The sequence below is a fragment of the Narcine bancroftii genome, chromosome 3 (genome assembly GCF_036971445.1).
Source record: "Narcine bancroftii isolate sNarBan1 chromosome 3, sNarBan1.hap1, whole genome shotgun sequence".
NCBI lineage: Eukaryota > Metazoa > Chordata > Chondrichthyes > Torpediniformes > Narcinidae > Narcine > Narcine bancroftii.
This window is the reverse complement of record NC_091471.1, coordinates 201,075,738-201,090,962: the sequence shown is the minus strand read 5'-3', so window position 1 is coordinate 201,090,962 and position 15,225 is coordinate 201,075,738. Positions and strand designations below refer to the sequence as shown.

The window sequence follows — 15,225 nt, the reverse complement described above, 5'->3', positions numbered from 1 at the left end:
AAGAAGCACTGCGATCTGTCTGAAATCCACAAGTCTTGTGGTTTTCCGAGCTCTCGACAGCTGAATTGTAAGGTGTTGGACCACATGTTGAGGAACACAGTGAAATGGGCTACTGCAAAGATCGAAGAAAGACATAATCTTCCCATTGAACGGTGAATGGCTGGACCTTGTGTAAAAAGCGCACAAATTAATTGTAGAGAGAATGCTCAGGAAATAAAATACATGTGTTATTCACTTAATATGTATTGTAATCAATATAATGCATGCTGAATACAGCAAATGATTGCAATGGAATGTTCCATATTGTAAAATTGAAAATTTTATGAATATATGAAATGTCATCTTATCAAAAGAGCAAACTAGAGAATTCAGATCTCACTCAAATTGTCCATTGTTCCCACAGGGTATAAGGCGTCCACCATCATCCCTGTGCCTAAAGAGAGTGATGGTGGTTGGAATAAATAACTACTGCCCAGTGGCATGTACCTCCATCATCATGAAGTGCTTTGAGCGACTGGTAATGGAGCACATCCAAGCACAGCTACCAGTAACAATAATGCTGATGCTGTTTGCCTATGGCCCAAACTGATCCACAAATGATGCAATAGCTTGGACCCTCAACCCAGTCCTGACCCATCTAGAAAACAATTCCTCTTATGTCAGCCTGTTGTTGATTGACTTCAGCTTGGTGTTCAACACAATCTTACTTTAGAGGCTGGTGAATAAACTGTTAACACTGAGACTTAGTACCCCTCTCTGCCACTGGATTCTTGATTGAAAGACCACAGTCTGTTTGGGTTGTCAGCAAAACCTCCAGTCCCATCACACTGTTCATGCTGCTAATTCATGATAGTACAGCCAGGTTCGGCTCCAACAGGATCATCAAATTTGCAGATGATACAACGGTGGTTGGTCTCATTGGCAACAATGATGAGTCGGCTTACTCGGAGGAGGTTGAAAGGCTTGTACAGTAGTATATGAGTAATAACCTGTGTCTTAACATGGACAAGCCAAAGGAGATGATTGTGAACTTCTAGAGATGAAGGACCACTCCCCCTACTTATCAATGGCTCCATCGTAGAGAGAGTGGGGAGCATAAAGTTCCTGGGCATCCATTTGAAAGATGACCTATCCTGGACCACAACGCCTCCTCATTAGTCAGGAAAGGGCAGCTGAGCCTATATTTCCTAAGGAGATTTAGATGGGCATGGCCATCCTAACAACCTTCTTCAGGAGCACAATAATGTCCTGGCTGGCTGCATCATAGTATTGGCAGCTGCAAGCATCAGAATGGATGCCAGTACAGAGGGTGATTAAAACTGCTGAGAAGATCACTGGGTCTCCATTACCTTTGTTGATCTATACAGAGAGCAATGCTAAAAGAGGGCTCAGAATTATCGAGGATCCTTACCATCCAGCCCTTAGTATCGTTTTTTTTTTTCTTTTTCGAAACTTTATTTATTAATTTTAACATATGAAGAAAGTAAGTAATTCACGTACAGAAAAAATACAAAATAAAGTAATACAAGTACAAAGTAACATAGTTAATACAATACCAATCTCGGCATCTCCCCCTAACAACTAAAAACTAAGTCTGAAAAAAAAACTATTTTTAACCCCTAAACCCCCCCCTCCCCACCCCACGATAAAGAGTGAAGAATGAATACTATTAGTATAATTTTAAAAAATAAAAAATATATATCTTAAAAAAAAGATCGATATATATAAAAAACAAAAAATATATTAATTAAGTATTAATTATTAATCAAATTTTTTTTATTATATCAGAATATATATGAAAAAACAAAAAGAACTTAAATGAAAAAAAAACAACTAATAATAAAAAACTAAAAAAAAAGAAAAAACATATATAGAAAAAAATATATAATAAAAAAAGTTTTTTTAAAGAAAAAAATGATTAATTCAAACTTATTTAAATTGTATATAATCAATAACTAGGGTCGACTTTAACTCATAAAAAGACATCTTATCTTATATCGAAAAAGATATTCTTTCCATAACCAAACAAAACTTCATCTCTGAATCTTTCTTTGGCTTGGCTTCGTGGACGAAGATTTATGGAGGGGGTAAAAGTCCACGTCAGCTGCAGGCTCGTTTGTGGCTGACAAGTCCGATGCGGGACAGGCAGACACGGTTGCAGCGGCTGCAGGGGAAAATTGGTTGGTTGGGGTTGGGTGTTGGGTTTTTCCTCCTTTGCCTTTTGTCAGTGAGGTGGGCTCTGCGGTCTTCAAAGGAGGTTGCTGCCCGCCAAACTGTGAGGCGCCAAGATGCACGGTTTGAGGCGATATCAGCCCACTGGCGGTGGTCAATGTGGCAGGCACCAAGAGATTTCTTTAGGCAGTCCTTGTACCTCTTCTTTGGTGCACCTCTGTCACGGTGGCCAGTGGAGAGCTCGCCATATAACACGATCTTGGGAAGGCGATGAATACCACCTATCTAAAGACAATACATTTCTATTCTTCCAAGTAATTGCTATACATTTCTTGGCCACTGCCAGCACTAAGTAAATAAAAGAGATCTGGTAATTATCTAATTCTAAATCAATCAACGGTTGCATATTCCCTAATAAAAATATATCAGGGTCTAATACAATATGAAGATTATATAGATTATTAAATACAGATTGAATACCTTTCCAAAATTGTTGTAACCGATCACACAACCAAACAGCATGTAAAAAAAGTACCAGAAACCTGATCACAACGAAAACAAAGATCTGACTTACTAAAACCAAATTTTTTAAATTTTTCGGGTGTTAAATATAATTGATGTATAAAACTATAATTAATCATCGCCAATCTAGCATTAATCAATTTTTGAACACTTACGGCAGATTTCAGACCAATCTTCTTCAGTTATTGTTAAACTTAAATCTTTTTCCCATTTCATTTTATCTTTATCCCAATCTATTTTACTTTCACTTTCCAACAAAATACGATACAAACCTGATATATAACCCTTTTTTGGAAATGAGAGCACATATTTCTCAAAATCAGTTTCAGATAGTAAATTCATTTGACGACCGCATACCTGTTTTACAAAAGATCTTGACTGATAATACACAAATATAGAATAACCACTTATATCAAATCTCTTTTGCAATTCTACAAAAGAACAAAAATGACCTTCTAAAAAACAGTCAGATAAATTATATATTCCTTTCTCCTCCCATTGTTTCAAAATAGTATTAGATACCATGAAAGGAACAAGTTGATTATTATATAATGGTAATCTTTCCGACCACTTATTTTTCAATCCCATTTTATGTAATTTACTTGTCCATAAATTCATTAAATGTTTCAATATTGGTACATCATAAGTTCGTAACAAATTTTTATTCCATCGAAATAAAAATTCATTCGAAAATTTTTCAGAAATAACTGCCCAACTCGGCGTATCTTGTGTGGCCATTAATGTGCTAAGAAATCTAAATTGAGCTGCTTCATAATAAAATTGAAAGTTAGGTAGCCGTAACCCTCCAAATTGAAAATCCCACATCAATTTTTTCAACGCCACCCTAGGAAATTTTCCTTTCCACAAAAATTCCCTAATTACATTATATAAATCCTTAAAAAATCTTTTTTGTAAACAACAATTGATTGGAATAAATATTGTATACGAGGAAAAATATTCATTTTTATAGTATTAATTCTTCCTAATAAACCCAAAGGTAAATCTTTCCATTTAACTAAATCTGCCTTAATCTTCTTCATTAAAGGAAGATAATTAAGTGAATATAAATTTTGGTAGTCACAGCCCTTAGTATCCTTGAGACATTACCTTCAAGGAAGAGGTATAGAAGGATAAAAACCAGGACTACCAGGCTGGGAAACAGCTTATTCACACAGGCTGAATGACTGAACAGTCCTATAAACACGCAAATTATTTATATGTATTTATTTTGGATTGTGTCTATATGTTGTTTGTACATCTGTGATTGTGCATTATGGTATGGAGATGTGCTGTTTCGTCTGGTTGTATATGTATATTTACATTCAGATCACAATTAACTTGAATTATTTGTCTGCCAGTGGAAAAAGTGGTTAATAACCACAATACATACAAATATACAATATATTTTGATAAACTACCAGATAAAATGACCTTAAACCTAAAAACTTCCACTTTGGGTTTTTTCTGAAAATACTTCATTATTTTGCCTTTGTTTTTCCTCCTCTACCAATTTTTAAACTACACTCTGCTTTTTGATTCTTTGTTGTGGAACCATCCACAGCTTTATCTGTTGAAGACATGAATTTTGGCCCGTGTCTCTACCAGAACATGTCACTTGATATCTTGCTGAACTTGGGCTGCAGCACACTGAGAGGATCCATGAACCACTATTAACCTAGATATGAATGCAACTGCTTGGCCTTCTTTTGTGAATTCTAGGTACTTTAATTGAAGATTTCCTGAGCACACTGTTCTGACATGAGGAGTAATTCAATGATTTAAATTTAAATTTTAAAAAAGATTTAGACATACAGCACGATAACAGGCCATTTCGGCCTACAAGTCCATGCCTCCCAATTTAGACCCAATTCAATTAGACATAATTCAATTATGTTTTGAATGGTGGGAGGAAACCAGAGCCCTCGGGGAAAAGCTTCGCTGTCACGTGGAGAACATACAAATTTCTTACAGACAGCATGGGTTTCGAACCCCACTCCTGATCGCTGCGCTGTAAAGGTGTTGAGCTAACCACTATGCCAACCATGCCGCCCTAATATTAGCAGAGGATGGTTAAACTTTCTTCATTTACTCAACGCTTGCCTTTTGTTTCTGTCTGGCTTTTTCATCAACCACTTCTTCACTGACTTCTCAGAGATTGTGTTGCTTTCTGGCCTTAATTTTGCTATACTGTACCCATTCTTGGTCTTGTGGTTGGTTTCAGATTGTCTTCACCCCATCTTTTGCTGCTTTGTGTTTTTCCCAGCTGACGATCATATTCATCCTTCACGGCATCTCATGTATGATAATCTTGATGTTGCTTAATCCTTAAATTTGAATATACTATTCCTACATGGATAATAATAGACAGATCCTCAAATTCTGTATCTTGACTCCATTCTAATTTTGATTCTATTGTTACTCATTCCTCTGCTCAATAAGTACAACAACCCAAGGTCTAACACACACCTTCCAGCCCTGATGTTACAATCAAAGGGCTTCTCAGTTCACTGGATGGATTGCATAGTGTCCTTGGGAAAATGAAGTGGTAGAGGTGCCAGCTTTCTCATTAACATTGCATGGTGCTCAAAGGTGACAGTCCTTGACAAGTCTGACACCCTGGAGCTGGAATATCCCTATCATCCTACTATCTAGTGTAAGAATCCACATCAGTTAGACTGGTAAATTTACCACCCAAAGTGAACGTGAAACTCATGCTAGATGAACTATTCAGTTCCAGTAACAGCCTCAAAATGAAATATCCTGAGGTCACATTTACAATAGGGTCTTTAACCAAGTCAAGTTGCATTTATTTGTCATTCATACCATAAACCTTGCAGTGTACAGTGAAAACTATATCAAACTTTTTTATAAATAACATATAAATATCACTTTGTAGATGCTACTAAATAAAGGCAAACACACAAAGGTAATCAACTCAAGACTGGTTTATTGCAGACATACACAGACCTTTTATTCCCTATCTGTTAATGAGCTCATTAGGTAAAAGCTAGGAGCCATTAGCATCCCGCCCCTTTAGGCAGGGGTTTCATCTGATTCATCTGATCCACTCACTGTACTTTGGCGCCCAGCACTGCTAGCCTGCGATGTGTCAGGTGTCTATGAACTGACAGTGGAGGTTTGCAATACCGTGGTGTGCGCCCACTACAACTTATTAAATATGTTATATAAGCTAGCCCTGTGTTTCCGGAATTCAGAAGCCTCACTGCTTGGGTGGGGGGGAAGCTGCCTTGTAATTTGCCCATGAAGGCCCAAATGCTTCGATACCTCTTCCCAGATGGCAGGAGGGAGAGCAGATTGCAGGAGGGGTGGGAAGGGAGTCCTTCATGATGTTTATGGCTTTCCACAAACAATGGCCTTTATAAATGTCCATCATGGCAGGGAGATAGACCCCAATAACCCCCTCAGCAGTCTTTACTATCCACTGCAGGGACTTGCGTTCTGAGATGGTACAGTTCCTGAAACAGATAGTGATGTAGTTATATAGGATGCTCCCTGTAGAATGTAGCGAGGGTGGAAGCTGAACTTTCCTAAACCTCTGCAGGAAGTAAAGGCATTTTTGGGCTGCCTTGGCAATGGATTTGGTGTTGGGGGACCAGGAGGGATCCTCCGCCAGGTGGACGCCAAGGAATTTGGTGCTCTAGACTATCTTGACAGTGGAGGCATCAATGGTCAGCGGAGAGTGGTCCCTCCGGGCTCTCCTGAAATTGACCACCAGCAGACATTCAGGTGTAGGTTGTTGTCTCTGCTCCAGTCTGTTAGTGATTGCATCTTATTTCCGTAAGCTGACTCATCGTTCTTGATGATGAGCCTCATCCTGGTCATATCATCAGCAAACTTGATGATGCTATTAGAACTGTATCTCACTGCACAATCATGGGTCAGCATGGTTAAACAGCCAAGAGCTGAGCACGCAGCCCTGGGGAGCCCCCCCCCACCTCCCCATATGATGGTGTTCGACATGCTGTTTCCATTCTGGACTGACTTGAGGTCTTCCAGTCAGGAAGTCAAGGATCTAGTTACAGAGAAAGGTGTTTAAGCCCAACAGGTTCAACTTCCTAATCAGGTGCTGCAGTATGATTGTGTTAAATGCTGAAATGAAGCCTATGAACAACACTCAAACATATGAGTTTATTTTCCAGATGGGTGAGGGCAAGGTGGAGCGTGGTGGAAATGGTGTAATCTGTAGATCAAATGGGGTGGTACACAAACTGCAGGGGTCCAGTGAGGGGGGCAGCTGAGCTTTGATGTGCTCCATGACTACCCTCTCAAAGCACTTCATGAAGGTGGATGTGAGTGCGACAGGTCGGTAGTTGTTGAGACAGCACACTGAGGACTTTTTTCGGCACAGGGATGATTGTGGCCATCTTGAAGCACGTTGGTATGACAGCACTGCTCAGGGAGGATGTCAGCTAGTTTGTCTGCACATCTTCTGAGCATCCTACTGGTGATGTTACCTGGTCCCACAGCCTTACGAGGGTTGACGTTGAGCAGCATCTTTCTCACTTCACCCTTCATGAGACGCAGTGCCTGCTCATATGGAGGCACTTCAAGTCAACTTCAAGACTTTTCTATCTAAATTTCACCAGCATGTCTCCTGCTCCCACATCCTTCACAACTAATACACAACCATAAATAATGTTTGTGTTCCATTGCATGCCTCCACTTTGGAAAATGAGACTATCAGGGTTTGCTGATGCTACCCACATACTAGCAGAAGCTGAGGAGGGAGGGTTTTAAGGTGAAAAATTCAATGATTGTTGTGCGTGGAGGAAATGTGGCTACCCTGCCTGTCTGGAATGTGTGTATTGCGGGTGAACACTAGTCCTCCCTGTTTGAAACTTATTTGGAAGTCATATCACTTGTCAATGCAGGTTGGGTTCTGGCCACCCATTAGTGCACACCTTGCCATTGATTAATTTAAATTACCTAGGGTCATTTTTGGCTGCACTGTATATAACACCAACGCACAGCATATTCTTTCTCTCTGCCTCGTGGTCTAAGCCCCCGTCACCGATTCATGCCAGGTCGCTACTGTGGACATTGCTGGAAGTGTTGTGGGTAAGGTGTGCTCTACAATGAAGCTGAGCCGCAGTGTTGAGATAGATCAATACTTGCAGAGAGCTGCACCCCCAGTTGGTACAGGGAACTATAGGGCTCTCCCACAACTTCCCCGGGCCTCGGGGAATCCTAGTAACTCCAGGTGGGAGACCATATCATGCTCATCTTCTGTCTGTGGGTGTCCAACCTGTCGACCCAATCGACTGACATGGTGTGGCTTGCCAGCCATGCCACCAAACGGCTGAACCCGGCAGTGATCGGTTCACCTGGGGATTTTATATTCTGACCACAGAGTCCCTTCCCAGTTAGGAATTCCTTGTGGGTGCAGCAAGAAGAGGGTTGATGATAGCACCACTCTATGGGAATGGGTGGTAACTGCGGTCCAGACCAGTTTCCCTGCCTTCCTAGAATGGGGCCTACATGGCCTGCCACAGTGAAACACCGTTGGTGTGGGGACATGGGTTGTTAGAGAGCGGGCACTGATTGTGGGCATTTATGGGGGTGCCCAATAGCACCACTTCCTTGGGAGCATGAAAGTGACTGGTGCCTTGGTGGGCTATTTGATCACCACCACATGCCCTGACCTTACAGGGGTAGTCTTTCTCCTTATGGGACTGACAACCAGGAATGTGGTCCAGGAAGCCATTACCCTCCTGGAGAAATCTGAGTACACAGAGCAGAGAGCTCTCACTCAAATTTGCATGGATGAGGGGAAGTTTGGTGAACCACCGAACCTGATACTCTTTCCAACACAATAATAATGATCTGCAGAAACAGATTACATCCTATAGAACTGCTTCAATTTGGTAGATTGGTCTGTATTCAGGAACTCAATGACAACCTCATTGAATACATCACTGCGGTCACCATCTTCATCAATAAGTACAGTATGTGGAAGGCTCTGTGTCCAAACAAAATAGCTATTTTCCCAGTCGGAAACCATAGATGAACTACAAAGTCAAGTTGCCACTGAAGGCCAGGTTGGAGCTATTCAAGTCAGGAGACCAAGTCTGATTCAAGAAATCCAAGTTTGATCTTCACAAAACATCAGGGAAGCCAAAAGGCAGTACTGTACTCAGTTCAAATCCCCTGAGATCATCAAAGATGCCCTGTGACTGGAAAAGCATGTATGCTATCAGAGAGTTCAAACCCGAACATCAGAGTATGCAATAGTGCAACACAGCCCAATGAGTTTTGAGCTGAGAGCCAGTAGGATAGTGACATCTACTACATGCACCCATGATCACCACTACTGACATCAGATCGGCCTTCCAGAGAGTGAACATGCACAAAGTGATTCATCCAGATGGAGTGTCTGGATGTCCTGAGAGCCTGTATAGATCTATTGAGAGATGCATTTGCAGATACCTTCAAACTCTCCCAGTCACAGGCCATAGTGTTCACCTGCTTCAAGAAGGTCAATATCATACCAATACCAAAGAAAAGCACACTAATAGGCTGAAATTCCTCTAACTTCCAGGCCCTCCATTTGGCCTTGGACCATCTGGACACAAAGGACATCTATGTCCAACAACTGTTTAGTGACTACAGTGCTGCCTTCAATGCCATAGTCCCCAGTAAATTCATCTCCAAACTTTGAAATCTTGGCTTCAACATTTTCTCTGCAAGTGGATTCTTGACTTCCTGTCTAACAGAGTACAGTCAATGAAGAACCTGCAGAAGGCGGTGAATGCAGTTCAGAACAGGACACCAACCTTCCTCTCCTCCACAACTCCATTTGCACTTCAACCTTCTACCGAAAGACTGCCAACATACTGAAGGACCCATCCCACATTATCAGGGAGAAGGTTCCATTGTGTGACATTCCACATCAACAGGTTAAAAGGCAACTTATTCCCCACAGCCATCAAGCTCCTGAATTACTCTCAACAGTGATCTCATGCTACACTTGCAAGGTACTAATTGATCATTCACTGTGACACTGCACACTGTAATATGCTCTTGGTACTTGGTACTTCTGTTTGCATGTTAGATTTGATTTGCTGGACTGCTCAAATTCAACACGTCTCCCTGTATTAAGTACAGAATGGCAATTTGAAATTAAACTGTTAAATTGAAGACTGCCCTGGCATTTACAAAGATTCACGAGTAGCATAGATAGAGTGGAAAACCAGCACCTTTTTCCCGTAGCAGATACTAGAGGACACATGTTTAAATAGAGAAGAAAGTTTAGGGGCAAAAATTTTTTTTAAAAATTATAAACATGGAGAGTGGTAGGTGCCTGGAATGCATTGTCAGGAATGGAAGTGGAGCTGGTACAATAGGGATATTTAAAAGATTCTTAGACAGGCACATAGATGCAAGAAAAATAGAGGGTTATAGGTGTAAGGTAGGGAAGGTTTAGATTATTAAATAGGTTTGTATAGGTTATCACAACATTATGGCCCAAGACTCTGTTCTGTGCTGTAATGTTCTATGCTCTATTCAGATAAGTTTTTGTGCATCTACCAGTGTTGTCTGAGGATTTAATTTAGTTTCCAAGGTCTTTAACTCATTGCAGTTTTTATTTTGAGATACCTTTCTTTACCTGAAATAAGTATCAGTTTAATTAGTTTTCAGAAATTCACTGCCTGAAAGCAAAACTGAAAGGTCACCTTCTTTAGCTTGCTCTTTCACCTTTCACTGTGCACTGTCTTGAGAATAGCCATCACTCTTCTCTCAGGGAATCTTGCTTTGGATAGACCACTGTTTTTGTCCATTGTATACTCAGATAGTTGTCCTGTGGCTGTCATTTCATTTGGGATTTTAGTAAGATTAGTGGGTTACATACATACACACATTTTAAAACAGATCTTATTTGAAAGACTGAAGAATTCATATTCAGTAACATTTGCAGGATCTCTGGAGAATGTGATGCACATTTCACAAATAGGTGCTAATTGAACTGAAGTCATAAAATTAATGGACTGGAGACACTCTGGCTGCTGGAAGCTCTTTTCAAGGGTTTTGTCAGAGTGCACAGAAAGGTCACCAATGGGTTTTGTTTATCTAAGACACTATCTTGACCAAGGAGAAGAACTCCTGTTCTTTGCTGAAGAAGGTGGGGGTTTTGCAAATGAGAGAGTCACATTGGCTTTCTGGCAGTTCAGTTGAAAAGAGAGAGGGAGAGAAAACCAGCCTTCCCAGCTAGTGTGTGTAACACTGAAAAGAGACTGAACAGTCACGGTTGAATCAAGCCAGGAAGAGCTGTTTGGAAACAAAGTTCCAGAGCAGTGGATGGCTGGAAGTGTATCTGTCTGATTTTTCTCTTGGAATAAGAGGAACAGAATGGAACTCTGGTGGTAGCCTGAAGAGAAAGGTTACCATTCTGGAAACCCTGATGGGGCAAGTTTAATCAGCGAGACCTTGAGGTGACTAATGGTGGTACCTCAGTTGTGGAAATCCTGGAACAACAAATCTCTCTCTGCAAACCCTACAAGAACCTTCCTGAGCAGTAAACATTTACCTTGCGAGCACCAAAGCCTGGTGAACTTTATACATGTTAAATTCTGTGCACAGTATAAGAATTGCCTGCATCCAGAGAACTTGGAAGAAGGAGAAGTGAGATTGAACTGTGAACCAAAGAACTTTTCTTAAATTTACACACACATTACCTACATGTGCGCCTAGAATGAGAAGGGGGTTAATTTAGGTTATTTAAGTATAGAGATAAGTTAAAGTTTGATTCTGTTTTCATATTTAAAGTTGATTAAAAATAACTTTTGTTTTCAAAACTATTGCTGCTGGGTTTTGGGGTCCTTTGGGTTTGTAACAATTGCCAGACTACTTTGTTTCTTTTTGAAAGCATTAATACTGCAGTGTAAGCTAGATGGTGATTTCTTGGTATTTGGAAAGCCTACTTGACCAGTAGTCTCCTTTTGGTGGGGCTAACAATCCCAGGGTGAAATATGCTTTCAGATCTCTTGCATCCCCTAAACCACACATGTCAAACTTTGGCCCGCGATATAATTATATTTGGCCCGCAGCGAGAGCCGATGCTGTTTTTTGGTAATGTCACCCCCACCATCCTCCCCCTTCATTGCACATCCTTCCCAATTGTAACACGAGAAGTCTGTCGATGTCATCAGCCGGCAAGCCAGTTGGAAGGCTCCCCGCACAACCAGTCACTTCTCCCACCTGTCGAGCAGTGCGGCGGATTGGCGAGCGCCTGTGATTTCCTGTCGGCGCGACGGGCATGGCAGGCTGCGCACGGCCCCCAGGCAGCGCGAGCCCCGCGCGACTGGCACCGGACGGCCCTTCCACAGCGCGAGCGCACTTCTCCCGGTCGCCACGGCCTTCGGCGCTTGCACCCGCGCGGACCCCAGGGATGGCTGGTTCGGCCCTGCAAGTGAAGAGAGAGATGGTGGCTGTCCGCAAAGGCTGATCGACAGCGCGCTGGGCCTGAGTGGGTGGATAAGCAGGGGTGGGCAGAGGGTGTAGGTGAGGAGTAATGGGCAGGGGAAGTTATGGTGGTGCGAGGGGCAGTTAGAGGGAGGGATGAGTAGAAGGAGGGGTGGATAGGGAAGAGGTAAAAGGGGAGGGGCAGGGCGAGTAGGGGAGGGGTGATTAGAGGGTGAGAGACGGGTAGAGGGAGGAACAGGTTGAGGGGAGAGGCAGTAGAGTGGCGTGTATAGGATGGGGTGATTAGAGGCAGAGCGAGTGGAGTGAGGGGTGAGTAGAGGTTGGGTAAAGGACTGGTCAGGTAGAGGGATGGTGGGTCGAGGGTGAATAGAGGCCTAGAACCTGAGGAGTGAGCAGGAAATGCTGAGTCCTGATGCAGGCCAAAATGGACACAGCCTGTGAATGCTGACTACATCTCCACAGGGACCAAATATGTTTCCCTCAGGTCAAGCAAAGGGTGAACTTGAGCTACCTACTCCTGACCTGTAGCATTATCCTCCTAAAGTTATATCCTAAAGTTTAACATTACATATGTTGAAAGAAGAGAAAACATGCAGATGTTGTTGAAAAATTTCAATAAATATTTAGTTCGGCCCTCGACTTAGTCCAAGTTTTTAATTTTGGCCCTCCGTGAATTTGAGTTTGACACCCCTGACCTAAACTGTGATCTTATCAAATTTAAGTCATTTGATTTGATCCACTCCAAGAATCCGTGTTCCTGACCTCTGATGATGAGCAGGTGGTCTCAACTGCTCTTGCCAGAAACTCAGCAGTTCATCACACCATGGCTTGAAGGATCTTTCCCATCAGGCCACTTCATCCCAATGAATTTATTCTGGCTCTCAGAGCCATTCTGTAACTTTCATTTCCCCCTCTTATTTCTCTTGCGGGCCAATCAACTTCAATCTGATTCTCCTGCTGCCCACCTTACTGAGGGGTAATTTACTGTAGGTTTTTAAACATACCAACCAACATGGCTTCGGGATACGAGAGAAGCAGCCAAACAGAACTTGTGTATATAAACTACACATAGTGCTGGCGATCAGGGTTGAACACAGATCTGTGGAGCAATAGCACTAACTGTTGTATGACTAAGCCAGCAGGATAAGCATCATCTCTGTATTCACCTTATCAAACACCTTAAACATGTTGTATTTTACAATGAAACAATCACAGTAGGGCATGTTTATTTCATTTCATTTGCTTTAGCCATATCACAGGTTGATTCTTAATTTGTTAATTTATAGATACAACATGGTAACAGACCCTTCTGGCCCATGAGCCCACGCTGCTCAAATACACCCATATAATCCCATTAACCTACCAACCCCAAACGTCTTTGGAATGTTGGAGGACAGCAGAGCACCAGGAAGAAACTCACACAGACAAGGGGAGAATGTACAAACTCCTTGCAGACAGTTCTGGATTCAAACCTGGGTCACTGGTGCAGTAATAGCATTGTGCCAACTTCTATGCTAACTGTGCCACTCCTTGTACCTTCAGATGTTCCCATGCTCCTATTGTTGATTACAGTTTATTTATTTCAAATTTTGCTCCCTACCTCCATCCCATGAACCCTATTTCCCCATTATTTTTTTAGGATAGACAACTGTAATATCAGGAGCTATTGTTAAACAAGAAAAAAACAAAATAACTATTACATTAGTTGGAAAAAACTTAAATGTAATACAAGGTTATTAGGTCCCTCAAATTGCAAAATTTGCTATTGTGTTCATAAAAGACTTACACACACAATGATATTTTTGAAATAAGACTATTACCAAAATATTACACGTATTTCCATATTTCTTTATGACATAGAAGGCCATTCAGCCCTTCAATTCTATGCGGGCTCACAGAGTAATCCAATTCCCTCATTAATTTTCCCTGTAATCTATTCTCCCCATATTCCCAAGTACCCCCAGTTTCTACATTTCATTACATACTGGGGAAACTCACAGTGCCTAATTAACTTACCTACCTTCACATACTTCAGATATGGCAATAAACCCATTTGATTGTGGGGACAATGAGCAATCTCACACAGACTGCACAGGTCAGGATTGAACTTGGTGCAGCAGCAGTATTAGCTGCAACATTGCACTGCCTAAATTCATTTAAATGTCAGTTGTTGATATGCATTTAAAATGGATATATGCACATTCACAAATGGCTTCCATAACTCAATGATAACCATATAACCACTTACAGCACAGAACAGGCCAGTTTGGCCCTACTAGTCCATGCCGTAGCAAATCCCCACCCTCCTAGTCCCACTGACCAGCACCCGGTGCATACCCCTCTAGTCCCCTCCTATGATTATATGACTGAACATAGAAGCTGAGCAGAATAAATTGCAATTACATTGTCTAACTGTGAAGATAACAAAGGAGTTAAGAAGGATGAAGGAAATTGAATCCGCCTGTTATCCTAACAACTGCAATCAATAATCTGTCTTTTCTGTTGGGCACCTTCCTAATTTTACATTGTAAAAATATTGTCTAAAAATTACCCTCTAATATTAGCCATGATCTTTAAACTTGAATGTTGACTCTGTATCTCTTTGTATAAATATTATATATGCATTTTGTTATAGCATTGATAGCAGCAATAAAAATTAGCCCACACAGTGTTATATTTAAACTAATATTTTTCATTATGAATTAACAATGATGTAACACTTATCTAACTTAACCCCCAAACTATGCACAAATATATTGGTGTTTGTGGAACACCCCAAGCCACTACAGTTCAAAGCCCAATTCTGAAAAGGCAATTCAAAGTTCAATTTCAGAAATTCAATGATTACACGAAGGCTTGAAATTGATGTGACACACAGGCATTAGATGAATGCAACATGCAGGCTTTAGATGGATCAGACACGCAGGCCTTAGATGAAGAGAGCAGTTCATGAAGTGGGTGAAAGAGACAATGATGATTAACTCACAAAACCCTTGTTTAGGTACTTTGGCAAAATGTCCTTTCTGGATAAGTGCCAACCAAAACTCCCCTCTTTTTTGATGTAGGGGATATAAAGCAAGTGATGCTCAC

The 15,225-nt window shown here is 41.4% G+C and overlaps 1 long non-coding RNA gene across 3 annotated transcripts in view; it reads left to right on the top strand.

Moving 5' to 3' along the window:
• The window catches only part of LOC138758023 (uncharacterized), a 120,243-nt gene that overhangs the window by 1,104 nt on the left and 103,914 nt on the right, over positions 1-15,225 (top strand). The window lies entirely within an intron of this gene.